Source organism: Triturus cristatus, chromosome 7 (genome assembly GCF_964204655.1).
Source record: "Triturus cristatus chromosome 7, aTriCri1.1, whole genome shotgun sequence".
Taxonomy (NCBI): domain Eukaryota; kingdom Metazoa; phylum Chordata; class Amphibia; order Caudata; family Salamandridae; genus Triturus; species Triturus cristatus.
In genome coordinates, this window is record NC_140590.1 from 145,383,080 (window position 1) to 145,400,665 (window position 17,586).

A 17,586-nucleotide genomic window follows, 5' to 3' on the forward strand; every position below is an offset into this window, starting at 1 on the left:
TGTTGATCACGCTAGACATTGCTTCCCTCTATACTAGTATAGTACACTCACAAGGGTTGACGGCTATAGAGTACTTTTTGGGCTTTCGCTCCATTAATTTCAAAGAGCACAATGATATGCTTCTTCAAATGATTGACCTTTGCCTCAATAACAATGTATTTCTCTTTAACAAAGTTTTATACAAACAACTCAGGTGCGTGGCTATGGGGGCATGTTTTTCCCCAACCTATGCCTGCCTTTTGGTGGGTTGGTGGGAGGAACATGTCCTCCGAGTCACACACAAGAACATGTGGGATTCACATATTCGATACTATGGCAGGTACATAGACGATATTTTTATCGTTTGGGAAGGATCTAAAGAGGAGGCTTTCTCATTTGTGAATTCAATTAACACCAACACTATGAATTTACAGTTCACAGCGAACATCAGTAATGAGAGGGTGGAATTTCTGGATGTGGAGGTCTTTATTTTAGACAACCACATAGAAACCAAATTGCATAGAAAAAGCACTGCTGGAAATTCCATCTTACATGCCAGTAGTGCTCATCCACCCCATCTCATATACAGTATACCTTATGGGGAATTTCTTCGCCTACGGCGTATTTGTAGCCGTCAATCTGACCTTGAACAATGTCAGAAGGAAGCCTTTGATCGATTCCTTGCCCGAGGTTATAATCAACTTAACCTCAAAAGAGCACTTGATAAAGCCAATCTTTGCTCACGTGAATCCTGCCTTCCCACTGAACAACCCCATACCACATCTTTTGGGAGTGAAACAACGAATGAGGTTATGCAACCTACAAGACTAATTACCACTTTTTGCAAACAACATAAAAATTTCCGTGGTATCATCTACAAACATTGGCCCATTGTTCTGACTGACATGACCCTCAAATTTTTGTTGCCTGATTTGCCTAACATCACATTCAGGAGAGCACCCTCTATGAGGGATGCCTTAGTTAAATCTAACCCTGAAATCACGGAAACAGTCACTTGGTTATCACGGTTTGGCTTTTTTAAATGCACTTCATGCCGTGCCTGTAAATTTGGAACAAATGTTTCTGAATACACTATAGCGTTCAGTAACATTCCAGTACAAATAAAACATCATTACACTTGTCGTACAGACTATGCAGTTTATGTGCTTGAATGCACTTGTCATCTTAAGTATGTGGGCAGCACCAAATTACCGGTTTTCAATCGCATTTTGCAACATCTTCGTGCGATTGTTAACTCGGATTCCACATATCCTGTTGCCCAACATTTTAAAGCCATCCATTCCAACAAAATCAGTGACTTGAAATATTTTGTCATTGGGGCAGTGCCCCCTTCAATCCGTGGGGGCAACAGAGAGAAACAACTTCGTCAGCTAGAATCCTCCTTCATCCTATTACTTGACACTAAAATGCCAAATGGGATGAATACGAGTGAAGACCTGCATAATTTCTTGTAAATTCTTTATAGAATTTGTATCTGATCCTTTGGATGTTTTTCTATGCTGATGTGCAAAGAAACTTTTTGATTAGTCACTTACACATCTAGTTGTTTTATGCTTTTCTGGTAGTCTTCATATCAATTCTATTTTTCAGGAATATTTTTATTTCTTTGTCTTTTGCTTTACCTCATTTTCTTTTTACTTTCTTTTCACCGCTTTATATAAATTTGACTCTCTTTTACTCTTTAACATTTTTATGTTTTTTTGATTTAAAGAAATTATTGATTGCTTTAATTTTTTATTCAGAGAATATGAGCATGAAACTATGTTATTATTAATCAATGAACCATGGATTCTGTGATTTAGTACATTTTTGATTGAGATTTATTACTGTATTCAATTAATTCTGGGGCACTTGCCAGATATTTGTTGTACAGTTAATGTATGCTCAGTATTATGATTTGTACTATTTTTTGTGATTTGTTGGAGTGTTGAACTCTTTGAAATGAATTCACGAAAGTTTCATGGTGATTTCTCGGTTCTCTGGTATTTTGTTTATGTTTATTGAGCACAAGAGAATTGATTGGGTGTTACTATCTTTTTAAGGAAGGTCCGGTCTTAGCGCGTCATGTGATCAAGATCGCGGAGGCGATCGAAACGCGTCTGAGGCGGACACTTGTCTGACCAATGGAATAAATCAGAAATGAAACTTTAAACCGCTTGGCATACTTTCTTTGGACAACAGCAACGTGTATGGTTCGAGGTCCGTACCTGTTTTCTAGACTCCCCTGCTCGGATTGGGAGTTCAGGACTTGTTTGATATATTTATATATATATATATGTATTACCTACTGGCAGTCACCAGTAGGTAGTTATAGTTAGGACCTATTTTCCAAGAGAAACCCGCAACTTTCTATTTGGAATAACGTTGGCGCCGATTGATGAATCTTCGCGAAATTTTCCAAACTTTTGGCTAGCTCCGGTCCGCTCCTATCCTAAAAATTTCACGGTGATTCATCAAGCGGGGGCCGAGAAAAAAGGGGGGTCCCAAAACACGTTTTCCGCATGCATTTTCCCATAGTACCTGTTGACGCAGCTACAGCACGAACTGCTGAACGGAATTACACCAAATTTGGCAAAGAGGTAGTCCTCAGTTCAGACTCTTGCCTTTTGCTTAAATGGTGTAAACCCGTTCAGTAGTTCCTGAGAAAATTAGAGTTAAACAGATAGATATATCTGGGCGGAGCCTAACCACACATCTCATCGTGAGATCTGATTGGCTGTCAGTACTTCATCCAAGAAGTGTTGGCAGCCATCTTGGGACCAATATACATGATAGCACCTCATTAAAAAGCATTGCAGTTAATAGAAGTTTTTAAGACTTTAGTTACATTATAAATCATTTGTTGATGGTACCATTTTAGGAATTGTGGTGTGTTCTAAGGTGATTTTACCATGTGAAAAAGCCTTCTGCTGTGATATCATGAATCATGTTTGAGAGAAAACTATTTTCTCATGCTTTTCCCACAGAGGTTTGGAAGGTGATCTATAAGCTAAACTGAGAGCATATTTTCTGTAAATTCACATTATCTTTCTCAGTCATGTGAGAATGAAGTCTGACATTCTCAGTAAAACATGTACATCCAATGAGGGCAGAGACTGTCAGTTGATTCCTTTGTGTTCTACTGCAGCTTCCCAGAGTGTTCTAAAGAACAACTAGAGTGATAACAGTCCTACTTATGACACACGTATTGCACACCTGAAGCCATCTTGATTGGAATAAAGTGGTAACTCTTAAAACATTTAATTTAAAAAGGAACAAAATGAGGGGTTTCATTTTGCCATAGAAAGTATGATTAGTGCTGCAGAAAGAAAAATTAGGGCACATTTTGAGTGACTTCTCAAATCCTCTTCTATTTCATAGAAAAATTCTGACATGCAGACTGAAACATGCACTTTTAATACCAGCAGCAGACTTCCCTGGTGAGCAGTAGCTTTACTACAGTGATCTAATAAGCAACTAGAGTGCTAACATTCAGAATTTATAGCAAATGTGTGACACATCTGAATGCCTTCTTAATGGAATCAAAGTAAAAAACTGAAAGTATTTCCTACTGAGGAGACTGTAGTAAATGAGGAAATTAGGAAACTTCATAACAAATAAGTCTCCCAAAATGGCCACCAGAGACAAAAGAGCTCAAATGTAGCACAAATATCCCCCAGATGTAGCCCAAGTATAGCCCAATGACAGAATGTCCCAGAGTGTTCTAACGAACAACTAGAGCGCTAACAGTCTTACTTATGACAAAAGTATGGCACACCTGAAGCCATCTTGATTGGGATAAAGTGGTAACACATAAACATTTAATTTACAAAGGAATAAAATGAGGGGGTTCATTTTGCCATAGAAATTATGATTAGTGCTGCAGAAAGAAAAATTAGGGCACATTTTGACTTCTCAAATCCTCTTCTATTTCATAATAAAATTCTGACATGCAGACTGAAACATGCACTTTGAATACCAGCAGCAGACTTCCCTGGTGAGCAGTAGCTTTACTACAGTGATCTAATGAGCAACTAGAGTGCTAACATTCAGAATTTATGGCAAATGTGTGACACATCTGAATGCCTTCTTGATGGAATCAAAGTAAAAAACTGAAAGTATTTCCTACTGAGGAGACTGTAGTAAATGAGGAAATTAGGAAACTTCATAACACATAAGTCTCCCAAGATGGCCACCAGAGACAAAAGAGCCCAAATGCAGCACAAATATCACCCAGATGTAGCCCACGTGTAGCCCAATGACAGAAGTGTGCAAAACACTTATTTTTTGTGTATTTTCAGTTTTATATAGTGCAGACTTGTCAGGTATTGGAGTTCTTTACATGAGCATTGGTTACATCACACAAGATCAAATTCATTTTGGTTGTAGACATGGGGATTGAGTGATTTGACCAGAATCACAGAATGGTGAGCTGAAGCAGAAACTCCAACCTGGTTCTCCCGTTGCAAAGTCTGCAGCTCTGGAAGTAACACCACATCCTCTCCCCTAGGTGCAACATTTAATCAAGTGGTCAATTGGATAAAAAAACATAAAGATTACAAATAATTTAAAAGTTCTTTGTCGCTATTTGAAAACTCAGAAAATATGTCCTCATTTTAGTTTTTTAGAGCACTAACCATAATGTGGATGCAAATAAGACCCTCTCATATATGTAATTTCTAAAGGAAATGCTCTAGGTATTACAGTTTTGATTATATCAAGATGAAGTTGGGCGTTCCACACTTTGTAATAAATATAGAATGTTAGCAATCTAGTTGTTCATTGGGATACTGTTGAGAGGCAGAGGCCAGGGGCATGGACTCTGAAAATTGAAGGCAGGTAGGAGAGTGCAGAGGCAACAATTTGACCACACTGGGCAGGCAGGAAGGGCAGTGGCAGCACAACAGACTATGGAGGGCAGTGGAAAGGGGGGCAGGGGCAAAAAACCAACAATACAGGACTGGCAAGAGAGGCTGTGGCAATATAATAGACCATTGTGGGCAGAAGGTAGAGGCAGTGGTAGTACAACCATACATGCCAACAGACCTGTTTCAGCCAGGAAACGTCCAATGCTTTTAAGCTCAAATGGACTTTATTTGATCTGTCTCCTGTCTACAATCTCCTCTTTTTCAATGTAACTCAAAGGGGAAAATCAATACCCCAGTTTGTTTTTTAAATCTCCCTCTTACCAAGTTCAAAATGTTCGCAAGTATGGTACATTGGATCATGGTAAGCAGGAGGAATTGGGGTAGGGACATGGACTCGGATAACAGAGGACAGGAGGTACATGGAGAGGTGCACCAAAATGACCCTACAGGGCAGGCATCAGGGTTTGCAGCAGCACAATACACCACACAGCGCATGCGGGAGGGAGTGCAGCACAACAATCCATAGAAAGCAATAGGGAGGGGACAGGACCATACACACGGACAAAAGAGAACAGAGGGGAAAGAGGCAATGGTAGCTAACTGACCATAATGGACAGACAGGAGAGAAAGCAGACCATAAAGGGCAGGAGGGATGGATCAGGGGCATTACAATAGAACAGACAAGCCAGGAGGGAGGGAATAGGGGTCTGCACATGGAAACAGAGGGCTGGGGGCAAGGGGGTAGGGCAGGAGCAGCAAGATGACCATGGAGGTCAGGCAGGATGGGCACTAGAAACAAGACACACCATGGAGAGCAACAGTGAGACTATGATGGCATATACACAGACCATGGAGGAAAGGTGGGAGGGGGTCAGGGGCAGCTAGCTGACCACACAGGGAAGGTGGGAGGGGCCATGGCAGCACAGAAGACCATGCATGGCAAGCGGGAGGGTTAGTGGCAGCACAATGGCTATGATGGGCATGAAGGAGGGTGCAGGGGCATGCACAAAGGACCATGGAGGATAGAAGAGAGGGTCAGGACCTGGGCACAGACAAGAGAGTTCAGGGGAAGGGGCCTCACAACAGACCGCGCGGGGCAGGCAGGAGGAGCAGTTGCAGCACAACAGACCAGGGAGGGCAGAAGGGTGTGGCAGTAAAATGGATCATGGAGAACAGGAGGAAGGGGATAGGGGCATGGCATGTGGACAGGAAGGGTGGAGGTGGCAGGGATAGGTTACAGTCATCTGACAATGCTAGGCAGGTGGGAGGGGAGTGGCAGCTCAACAGAACACTCAGAGTAGATAGGAGTGGCAGGTCCATGGGACATGGTGGGCAAAAAGGATGGAGCAGGGGCATGCACAAAGACATCGGTGAGCAGGGGGAAGGAGAATAGGGGCAGCAAGCTAAGCACAGAGGCTAAGCAGGAGGTCAATGATGGGCCATAGAATTGGGCAGTGGAGGGCAGGAGGAGTGGACTGGTACATTATGCTAAATGGAGGGCAGTGGCAGCACATCAGACCATGCATGGCAGGAGGGAGGAGGCTAGTCCATGGATTCAGACAACAGAGGATAGGGAGGAGGTGGATGGGGCAGCAAGCTAACTGTTCAGAGAAGGTGGGTATTAGGAACTTTGTTGTTTTTAAAATGTGTGTCTGTGCAAATTACTTAAAATATGAACAAGTATGCAGCATAATCTCACTTTTATTCAGGAAGAAGAGGACGTTTGTGACTGTGACTCCGGGCTCACTTGGCAGAAACACCCCCTGACCCTCCACCCCCATCGCAAAATGTAATGCCCGTGAAAAGGGTAGGTGGATGCAGTGTTATATAGAACATAGTCCTGATAGCACGATTGAAAATGAAAACTAGGTATAGTATATGGCAGTGGTTCCCAAACATTTTTGACCCGTGGCTCCCTTGACCTAATTGGTAGTTGGCCGTGGCTCCCCACCATTTTTTTCCGGGTGGGGGGATGTAATTCCGACCTCTGGAGTACTTCCTGTTGTCTTCCTTAAATTAATTGGGATGCAATGAAGGTAACCACACAACAATAGTTCAAAAGCTGGGGTCAAAAGGGCGAGGCCGGGCCAGAGAGCCAGGCACAGCTGAGGCAGGCAAGGCCAGCAGGACTAGGCAGGGCCAGGCAGCGCCTTTGTTGCATTTACGCCCCTGTGCGAAGTCAGCACCCGGTGCGGTGGCACCGGTCGCACTGCCCTAGAGCCGGCCCTGAGTGAAGGGTGTCAGAGCACTGTACATAACACACACATTACACAGAGACTATCAAACATAGGTGTTCAAATCAGTGTATAGGACATGTTACATAAGACAAGGGATAACAAGGGGTGAATTCACATGTCATCCATATTGGTAGGCAGTATAGTTGAAGAGTACTTGGTCTGGAGAAGCACAAACTCAGAATTTCAAATGTAACACAACAGATTGGGGCTCTCTTTAATGACAAGAACAGATTTGTACACAAGTGAACCATTTGCTCAACATTTCAATAAGGAAAGTCTGGGGGGAAAACCCATAACTTCTAAATCTATACCTTGAAGTCTGCCAGCAGTTCTTTTATGACAGTTATTAGCTCACAGTAAACTGCATCTAACAAAAGGAAATCTCTGACAAATGCAGTAACCCACGCACATGTTTACGTTACAATTAAAAGACCCATTCTCCGGAGCAAAGACGCACAGACAATGGCAACACTGAACCGATTAATTCAAGTATTACTTCAATCAGGTTTTGTGTTTCCTGTTAGTCTCCCTAAATAGGATAGGAATGCTAAAATGTGGGTCCCAAACTCGCTGTGCCATAGGACTCAAACTGCACCTCAGTGATGAGGCCAAACAAGGCCAGAACCGGACTTGGATTGCTTGCATTCCTATTTAGAGAGGATCTGGTTTGGAAAGTCATTGAGAAGCTACATGCATAAATTACTGCTGCGGACAAACAATGCTCCAAGTTACTCTTCCAGGCGCTGTAGTATTAAACTGCCTGTGACGTCTGTTAGACATTATATATGTAACTCGATATTTAAAAAAAGATCTTGGATAAGGATCAGTCCTTTGCGCCACCACAAGCTGCCCAAAAACATTTTTCTGGGTTAATTTATGTCCCAGTCTGTTCAGGTGCATTTCTGCACTTAAGTGCCAGTTCTTCTAAGAGTAAGTGCTGAGGCTCGAGCTAGTTAAATACCCCGCATGCCAAGGGATGTGGGCTTTGGACACATGGAGGTCAGGGGTCACTGCGGCCTCGGGTGAAGAGGTTGCACTCTGTATATTAGACACACCGGGTCTGCACTATGAGGGGCCATGCTCACTGCAAGGGGGAGCTGAAAATAAACCGGCGAATCCCCTCTCCCCCTCAGCCTGGTTACAGACAACCTCAGCTGCAATGTCAGTGAGAGCGTGCCGTGCAACACAGTCACTGAACGGACCCCAAAGGAATCCCTCCCTTGCCAGGGTGTTTTTGTGTTTTGAGTGTCTGCCATTTAGTGCAGTATTATACCTCTACTTGTACTTTGTACTCTTTTGTAACATGCACTCGTCACCTTTCCTTTGGTAACGTATCGTTTGCTACCTCTTGTATTTTGATTGCCTTTGATACATGCACAACGGCCACCACTACCTCATGTAACGTAACTTTTGTTTTAGTGTTTTGAGCGTCTGCCATTTATTGCAATTTTTTTACCTCTACGAGTCTACGTGTACTTTGTATGCATTGTGCATGTTACCATTAAGAACGTACTACTCTAGCAGCTGGGATTTTTCTTTGCAAAGTATTTGATAACCCAGTAAGTTTGTTCAGTGCATATTTTTTCTGTTTAACTTCTGATTTGTGGTTCATGTGTATTCGACATGGTTGTGGTTCGAAAAAGCATGCAGTTTCCTTACAGTTTGTGTACAACCTCTAAAATGACCATAAGATTATCTTCTGCTGGTACGAGTTATTCTGTCATTATTTTTGCCTATAAATAAACCGCTTAACACTTGCTAGTAGTAAAGCATGCACGCGCTAACGTTTGATCTTTCTCATTAGCGAGAAACTTTGACGGCTGTTCACCCTGCAGACCACGCAGCGCTTGCCCCTTTCCACTCACACGTCACTCACAGTGCCATGGTGTGTGTGTGTAAAAAGCGCGCGCTTCAGGCTGCGCCCACTGAAAGAGCTCTCTGCTCCCTCTCCCCAGCCCCTAACAGCCCCGCTACTGTGGCTTCTTGGAAGCGGTGTGCGTTTCACCACCTCTTTCAAAAGCAGTTTTTTCTAGGGACAGTGTCAAGGTTTGATCCCGCCGTTTTTACAAGCGGCCCTTTGTCTGCACGCATTGTGGTCGCGGCGCCCCTGGCTCCTCATTACGGCGCACCGGGGTGCCTCGGAGCACACTTTGGGAACCAAGGGTATATGGTATAAACTATGCACCAAAAAGTGTGATATAAGATGAACCGGGGCGTGAAATATAATATGTAATACATTGTGCGCAATGACAGATTCATTGGAGAGCGCGAGATAGCACAGGCACTAGCGCGTGCTACGCGATATGCGCCTTGAAGTGTAATATGCACAGGGCAGTGTTGTGTAACCTAACTAGTCTCTAAAGTTGTAATATAAAATATGTGCTGGGGAGTATAACGTTGCATATGTACTGTGACAAAGATATGGATCCCAGATTGTAATATGTATGGCATAGCGCTGTGCGTTATAACATAGGCATCGAGGAAGGCACGTTAGATGGGGCAATATAACCCGTGCGAAGGCAAGTGTGGCATGACATATTCACGGGTGGTGTTACAGTGCACATGGGCTAGAGAATGTCATAGCATATGCACTAGCTGGTGGAATACAACAGAGAGGTGTGTGGCACTCGGCGGGCACTGGTGGGTGTAACACAGCATTGGGCTCAGCCAGGAGCACGCTGTGACTCTCAAGTGAGGTTCGTCTCCTTTCCAGAGAGTAAAATAAGAAGTATTACACATCCGGCGTTGAATGTGTGTTTTATTAACCGTGAGGGGGGTTTCTTGCGTAGTTTGGTCGAATTTTGGTCGAATCCCCTTTGAATGGCTTGGTGTGCGTGTGTATTAAATGTGCCCGTCAATAGCTACCCATGTTTGAATAAATAAACGATAAGGGTGTCTACTTGGAGAGTACCCACCGGCGGGAGCGCCGGGATTAGGCACGGTAGGGCGTCAGACACGTCAGAGCTTCACTAGCGGTGTAAATACATTCCACTTGGATTCATTATATGCATAGTCGCCTTTTAATGAATATCACACAAATCGTCATGGTGATAGGTAAATACGGTTTGTCCAGCATGTCCTAGGTGTTTCTACAAATATATATATTTTTTAAATAATAAAATACAAAGGCCGGCCCCGGGGGATGGGGTCCCCGGGGCCATTAGTGGCCTGAGGAGGGGAGCAACGCAGCCCCCCTCCTAAAGAATAAAAAAAAAAGGCCATGACTTGGGGGTTGGGGTCCCCGGGGCCGATTAACCCCTTCGGCGCTCATGACGGAACGGTTCCATCATGCGCGTCGGTTGCGCTGTGCGTATGACAGAACCGTTCCGTCATGAACGCGTCCGCTCAATAGAACCTTCAGCACAGCGCGGTAAACCGCGCCGCGCTGAAGGGGTTAAGGCCTTGGGAGGGCCAAATTTATTTTTTTCAACAAAAAAATTTAGGGTGCAGGCCCTGGGGGATGGGGTCCCCTGGGCCAATAAATTAGAAAAAGAAGGGGGGCCACACACCCTCCTTCTTAAAAAAATAAAAAAAATAAAAGACCGGAATCGCACCGGAGGCCATGCCCCCTCCTTGCAGCACTCTGCAAATGTGCCCCCTGGCCAGTTGTAAGTTGGGGAATTAATTCCCCTTCAATACTGAGGGTCCCTAAGGGCCAACTAGCCCAACAGGTATCTCCAGTATGCGCCAGGGAGCTGCGTTGCAGACAGGTGTTCTGAGACCACGCCCCTTTTTACACCTCTATGCAACGCAGCTCTGTGGTGCTTACTGTAGGTACCTTAGGATCCAAGGGGACTTAATCTCTCAATTTAGAACGGCCACAGGGCACGTTTACTCAGTGATGAAGGGAGGGGACGGGGCCTGAGGTGACGTGTGCAAACACGCCCTGTGGCGCATTTTAAGTTGGGGAAATAATTCCCTTTCAATCCTGAGGGACCCTGGGGGCCAACTAGCCCACCAGGTGCTTTCAGTAAGCGCCACTGCTCTGCGTTGCAGAGAGGTGGTGCAGGCCGTGCCCCTTTTTACACCTCTCTGCAATGGCGCTTACTGGACGTACCTAGTGGGCTATTTTGCCCCTAGGGACCCTCAGGATTCAAGGGGACTTAATCTCCCAACTTAAAAAACTGCCACAGGGCGTGTTTACACAGTGGGGAAGGGAGGGGACGGGGCCTGAGGTGACGTGTGCAAACACTCCCTGTGGCACGTTTTAAGTTGGGGAAATAATTCCCCTTCAATCCTGAGGGCCCCTGGGGGCTAACTAGCCCACCAGGTGCTCTCAGTAAGCGCCCCTGAGCTGCGTTGCAGAGAGGTGGTCCAGGCCGTGCCACTTTTTATACCTCTCTGCAACGCAGCTCTCTGGCGCTTACTGGAGGTACCTAGTGGGCTAGTTGGACCCTAGGGACCCTGAGGATTCAAATGAACTTAATCTTCCAACTAAAAACGGCCACAGGCCTTGTTTACACAGTGGTGAAGGGAGGGGACGGGGCCTGAGTTAACGTGTGCAAACACGCCCTGTGGCGCGTTTTAAGTTGGAGAAATAATTCCCCTTCAATCCTGAGGGACCCTGGGGGCCAACTAGCCCACCAGGTGCTTCCAGTAAGCGCCACTGCGCTGCGTTGCAGAGAGGTGGTCTAGGCCGTGACACTTTTTACATCTCTCTGCAACGCAGCTCTGTGGCGCTTACTGGAGGTACCTAGTGGTCTAGTTTGACCCTAGGGACCCTCAGGAGTCAAGGGGACTTAATCTCCCAACTTAAAACGGCCACAGGGCGTGTTTACACAGTGGGGAAGGGAGGTGACGGGGCCTGAGGTGACGTGTGAAAACACGCCCTGTGGCGCGTTTTAAGAGGTAGTTTTAATCCCCTGCCCTATTATATACTAGGGGCTTACAGAGGAGGTCATAATAATCACAGGGGGACCCCAATGCATAGTGTTCCCTAGTGTATGTAGGTGTTTTCCCTGTATTCTGAGTGTCTTTTAACATAGCACTGGCTCTAGGACTGGTTAGTCAGACTCAGTTACCACCAGTATCCGTCTGAAAAAGTTGAGGGTACAGGATGATTTTGCAACAAGGCTTCTTTCTGCTCTTCTGTTTGTTCTTTCTGCACGTTATCCTTCTTCCTACACTTTTCTTCGTCTTTGAGGACTTCTGTTGCTTCTTTCTGCATTTTTTCTTTCTTTCTGTGCGTTTTTTCTTCTTTCTTCACATGTCCTATCTCTGTGGGCATAGTTAGAAATTAGCATTTAAAAAACCTTTGAAATTCACTGAAAAAACCATAGGTTTCATGGGCGTTATAGTTAGCTGGACATTTCACTCGTACAAAACCCTAGAAGTTCCCCCGTTATAGTTAGTTCAGCTAACTATAACTCGCGAGCCCGCAATGCACTGCTGATGACGTCACATATTACATCACTCATGACATGGTCAGTGACATCACTCATGATATCACTAATGACATCTCAAATGACATCACTGCTGACATCATCCTGTGAATGTGTGTTTTTCTGAAAATTAAAATTAAAATTAAATATGTTTTATATATGTATATCTCAAGGTCGATGGAAAAATAAATGGGTACATAAGTGTCTAAATGGATGTTTTTTTTTGTAAAATTGATTGTATAACTGACTGATTAAGTGTATCTTAGTGAATACATGGGTTAGCAAGTAATGTTTAAATATGTACATATCTGTATCAGTCTCTCACTTTGTGTATAAGTGGCTGCATGGGTTGGTGAGTAGCTACATGAGTGTCTATATGGGTTATTAGTTGTTTTTTTGAGTATCAATATGCGTGTCTGAGTGTCTGTATGGTTTGGTGGGGGGTATTACTTAGCGCATAGCTGCATGAATGAGTGACTCACTGTTTGTATGTGTTGAAGACACCATGTGTACAGGACTGTATGGGTGGATGAGTGTGTATGGGTGTGTTAGTGAGTGAATGATTGTCTTAATAGTGTCTTTATGAGTAACTACATATGTTTTAAACCAGTGTATGTGAGTATTGGTGTAAATAAGTGGGTATCTGTGGGAGTGAGAGATTGGAAGAGTTTCTGTATAAATAAGTATGTGTTTCTATAAGTGATTGTTTAAGAGAGTAAGTATGTGTAAGTTTCTGTAGAAGTAAGTGTGGTGGTGTGTGTATAACCGTATATGCAAGTAAATGGATGTTTGATACTTTATTTGCATGTGTGACTATGTGTGTGAGTAACTATATGGATGAGTGGCGGTGTGTAACAGGATGTATAGGTATATGAGTACATATGATGAGTGAGTACATGTATGAGTGACTGTATAGGACTGTCGGTGAATGAGTGGATGTGTATGTAGATCTTGGAATTACTGCATAGGTTGCTGTAACTGCGATTGGTATGTCCATTGTTTTGACGACCCTGAAACCTATGTTTTTTTCAGTGAATTTCTAAGGTTTTTTAAATGCTAGTTTCTAACTATGCCTACAGAGGTAGGACATGTGAAGAAAGAAGAAAAAACGCACAGAAAGAAAAAAATGAAATGCAGAAAGAAGCAACAGAAGTCCTCAAAGATGAAGAAAAGTGCAGGAAGAAGGAAAACGTGAAGAAAGAACATACAGAGTATCAGAAAGAAGCCTTGTTGCAAAATCATCCTGTACCCTCAACTTTTTCAGACGGGTACTGGTGGTAACTGAGTCTGACTAACTAGTCCTACAGCCAGTGCTATGTTAAAAGAAACTTGGAATACAGTGAAAACACCTACATACACTAGGGAACACTATGTGCTGCGGTACCCCTGTGATTACCATGCCCTCCTCTGTAAGACCCTAGTACATAATAGGGCAGGGGGGTTAAAACTACCTCTTAAAATGCACCACAGGGTGTGTTTTCACACTGGTGAAGGGAGGGGGGGCCTGAGGTGACGTGTGCAAACACGCATGTGGCCATTTTAAGTTGGGAGATTAGGTCCCCTTGAATCCTGAGAGTCCCTAGGGTCAAACTAGCCCACTAGGTACCTCCAGTAAGCGCCGTTGCAGGGAGGTGAAAAAAGGGGCACGGCCTGGAACACCTCTCTGCAACGCAGTGCAGTGGCACTTACTGGAAACACCTGGTGGGCCCCAGGGGCCCTCAGGATTGAAGGGAATTATTTTCCCAACTTAAAACACACAACAAGGGAAAAAGGGGAAATGAACACCAATGAGCTTTGTGTAGGAATGACTATAGACAGGTAGCAACATCAACATGTACTGTATAACATTGGCTGATATTAATTAGATCTGCCCACATGTATCATGTGAAAGTAAGTCATTACCTTATAAAGACAATTAATGTCTAGATAGGAAGGTCCTTTTTACCTGTGGTACCTATGTATCAAAATGTCATCAGTGGTGTTATTTGAGATGTCATCAGTGATGTCATCAGTGATGTCACTGACCATGTCATGAATGATGTAATATGTGACGTCATCAGCAGTGCATTGCTGGGGCGCGAGTTATAGTTAGCTGAACTAACTATAACAACGGAATTTCTATGGTTTTGTACAAGTGAAATGTTCAACAAACTATGACGTTCCTGAAACCTATGGTTTTTTCAGTGAATATTTATATATATATATATATATATATATATATACATATGTTACAACAGTCCTGGTTAGGTAAAAGGCTGTCAAAGTAGGGTGGTCTGAGCACGGGTTACCGGCAACCCCACACTTGCAAAAAACCTTCTCTACTTGTCGCAGAAAAAAGCTAGAACACACTTGCACGATGCAAATAAACTTTAATGGCTCCAAACAATGTGTTTCAGCTTTCGCCTTGTTCACGCTCCTAACAAGCAGTAGTCTTTACAGCCATTATAAACAGTGCTATTAAAGATAGCAAGAAGACTAATCCAAGCCAAGGTATGTACACCAATCGATTACTATGGCAGGGATTTTAACACAATGCAATATTCATCATCTTGTCACAAACATCACTGTATAATACTATAGGAATGATGGCAAATGCTGTTAAAAGATCTGAAAGAAAGTGTGATATTGATTTCAACAATATCCAGCAATTCATCAAAATTTGTAAAGTACACCTTTACTGATATGAGGCAATCACAACTAATTTGTGGATTGGGTTGTTCCGCATCACAAATGATAAATACTCTCACATAACATGTACCTCATATTACGATACAGACTCAACACAATCAAATTTACTGACAAAAGCGGCGTTGATCTGTAAATGAACTAATACTGCCCCAGTGAGCATCAATTGCAATATTGTCTTAACGAGTCCATCACAAAATCTCATTATCCTTTGGTTAACTCTCCATGATTTACATCAATAATCCTGCCCCAGTGGGCGAAACTATGAAAGTGGAGAGTAATTGAAGATCATAGTGTCAATCAGGTGTCTGCCAGAAAATATAAGGAAACTGTGCTCTCTCCTACAAAAAATGAAAAATGAAATTTAAAATACTATAAAAGAGGAGACCGGCTACAGACAATTCAGCATTACTGATACACAAAATGCTCATTTCTGCAAGTGGACAGCCAATTCTTCACTTGAGTTCCCATTTGGCATCATGCTTTCAAAATCAATGATATACCTTTACTCAAGTTTATGTAGTGAGATTTCTCGATTCCCACCCTCACACTTTTAAACACTGCATCAAATACCACCATTCTGAGCAGTTTTTCATCTTGAAAATGGTGGTCATGAAAGTGGCGCGCTACCGGGTACTGCCTATTGTTGTGCTGTATCGCACAAATGTGTTCAAGCACACTTTTTTTGGCACAATGGATAGTGTTACCTATATACACCTTATTGCACGGGCAAATAAGAGCATATACACAGTACATGGTATTGCAGGTTAGTGTTTTTTATCACAAAGTCTCTATTTGATCTAACAATTGCAAGTTTGGTGCACTCTGTGCTATTGCTGCAAGCTTTACATTTTTTGCAGCTATATATATATATATATATATATATATATATATATATATATATATATATATATATATATATATATATATATTTCCAAGGACAAGGAATCCAAAAAATAAAGATCACTTGAGCCCACACGATCAAGGTTTGCAGGAAATTTATTTTCAAAGCTGCAGACAAGGACGACGCGTCTTGGTCACCATACCTGTCATCCTTTATTTTGATGCACAATAAATGAATTGTGCTGTCTCCTGGTGTGCCGCCTCCTACTTTCTACACATTGGTGTTTTTTTGAGGACTCCATATTCATTTTTAACAAGGCTACTGTCGCCGCTAGGCTGGCACCAACGTCACAGGCTGGGAATGGCTAAGTACATAATATATATTACCTACTGGCAATCGCCAGAAGGTAGTTATAGTTACAACCTAGTTTCCATACGAAAAGCATTTTTTGATTTGCTAATAACTTTGGCGTCGTTTGACAAATCTTCGCAAAATTCTCCCCAAAAAAGTCTATCCAGGTCAGCTCCTATCCTGAAAGTTTGGGGTGATTCGTCAAGCGGGGGCTGAGAAAAAACGGGGTGCCCAAAACGCGTTATCCCCATGTTAAGTTCCATAGGAAATTTTGCAAGGAGCTACAGCTCGAACTGCTGAACGGAATTACCCCAAATTTGGCAGAAAGGTACAGCTTGGTTCAGAAAGCGACCTTTTTTTTTAAATGGTGTAAATCCGTTCAGTAGTTTTTGAGAAATTCAAAGAAAAAGAGCCAAAAAGGTAGTGCTTGGATCAGAAAGTGACCTTTTTATTTAATGGTGTAAATCCGTTAAGTGGTTGCTGAGAAATTAGAAAAATAAAAGTTTTGATATCTGGGCAGAGCCTAAGTCCCGTGCACGAGCTTAACTGTGATTGGCTGTCAACACTCCAAACCAGGAAGTGTTGGCAGCCATCTTGTGACTCGATAGAAGTGAGTCACCAGAAAACAGAGAAACAAAGGAATAAAACAAGAGAAGGGGGCAGGGTAGAAACACAATGACCCCCCAGGCCTGCTCAGGGGGTCCCAGAAGGACCCTCAGGGCCAAAGAAAGCATTAAAAAAAAAAAAAGATATCGGTGCAATTCGCGCTGGGGTCGTGGGAGCGTTTTATTTTAATGAGACCCCGGGGTGGGCTAGGCCCCGGGGGCATTTCTTAAAAAATAATAGTGGGGGATCGGTGGGGCTGCGGGGGCCCGCTGGGGTTCCCGCAGACCCGGGGCTTCACTCATGTTGGGAGGGGGGTAGCGCAGACACCCTACTGGAGCCCTCCATGTGATTATAACTTTGGCGTCGTTTGACGAATCTTTACTAAATTTTCCAGAAAGTTTCTCTTTTTTGATCAGCTCGTATCTTGAAAGTTTATTGGTCTGAAAAAGAGTTTTCGCAATGCATTTTCCATAGGAAACTTTAGAAAAGGCTACAGGTCAAACTGCTGAACGGAATTACGCCAAATTTGGCAGGGAGAAAGGTCCAGAAAGCATACTTTTGTTGAAATGGTGTAAATCCGTTCAGTAATGGACAGTGCCTAACTCCCAAGATCGAGCTTGCCTCTGATTGGCTGC

General features: G+C 43.4%; 1 protein-coding gene across 1 annotated transcript in view; it reads left to right on the forward strand.

The window, feature by feature from the left end:
* Positions 1 to 17,586, forward strand: part of LOC146809063 (B-cell receptor CD22-like) — a 476,425-nt gene that overhangs the window by 991 nt on the left and 457,848 nt on the right. The gene's annotated exons all lie outside the window — the stretch shown is intronic.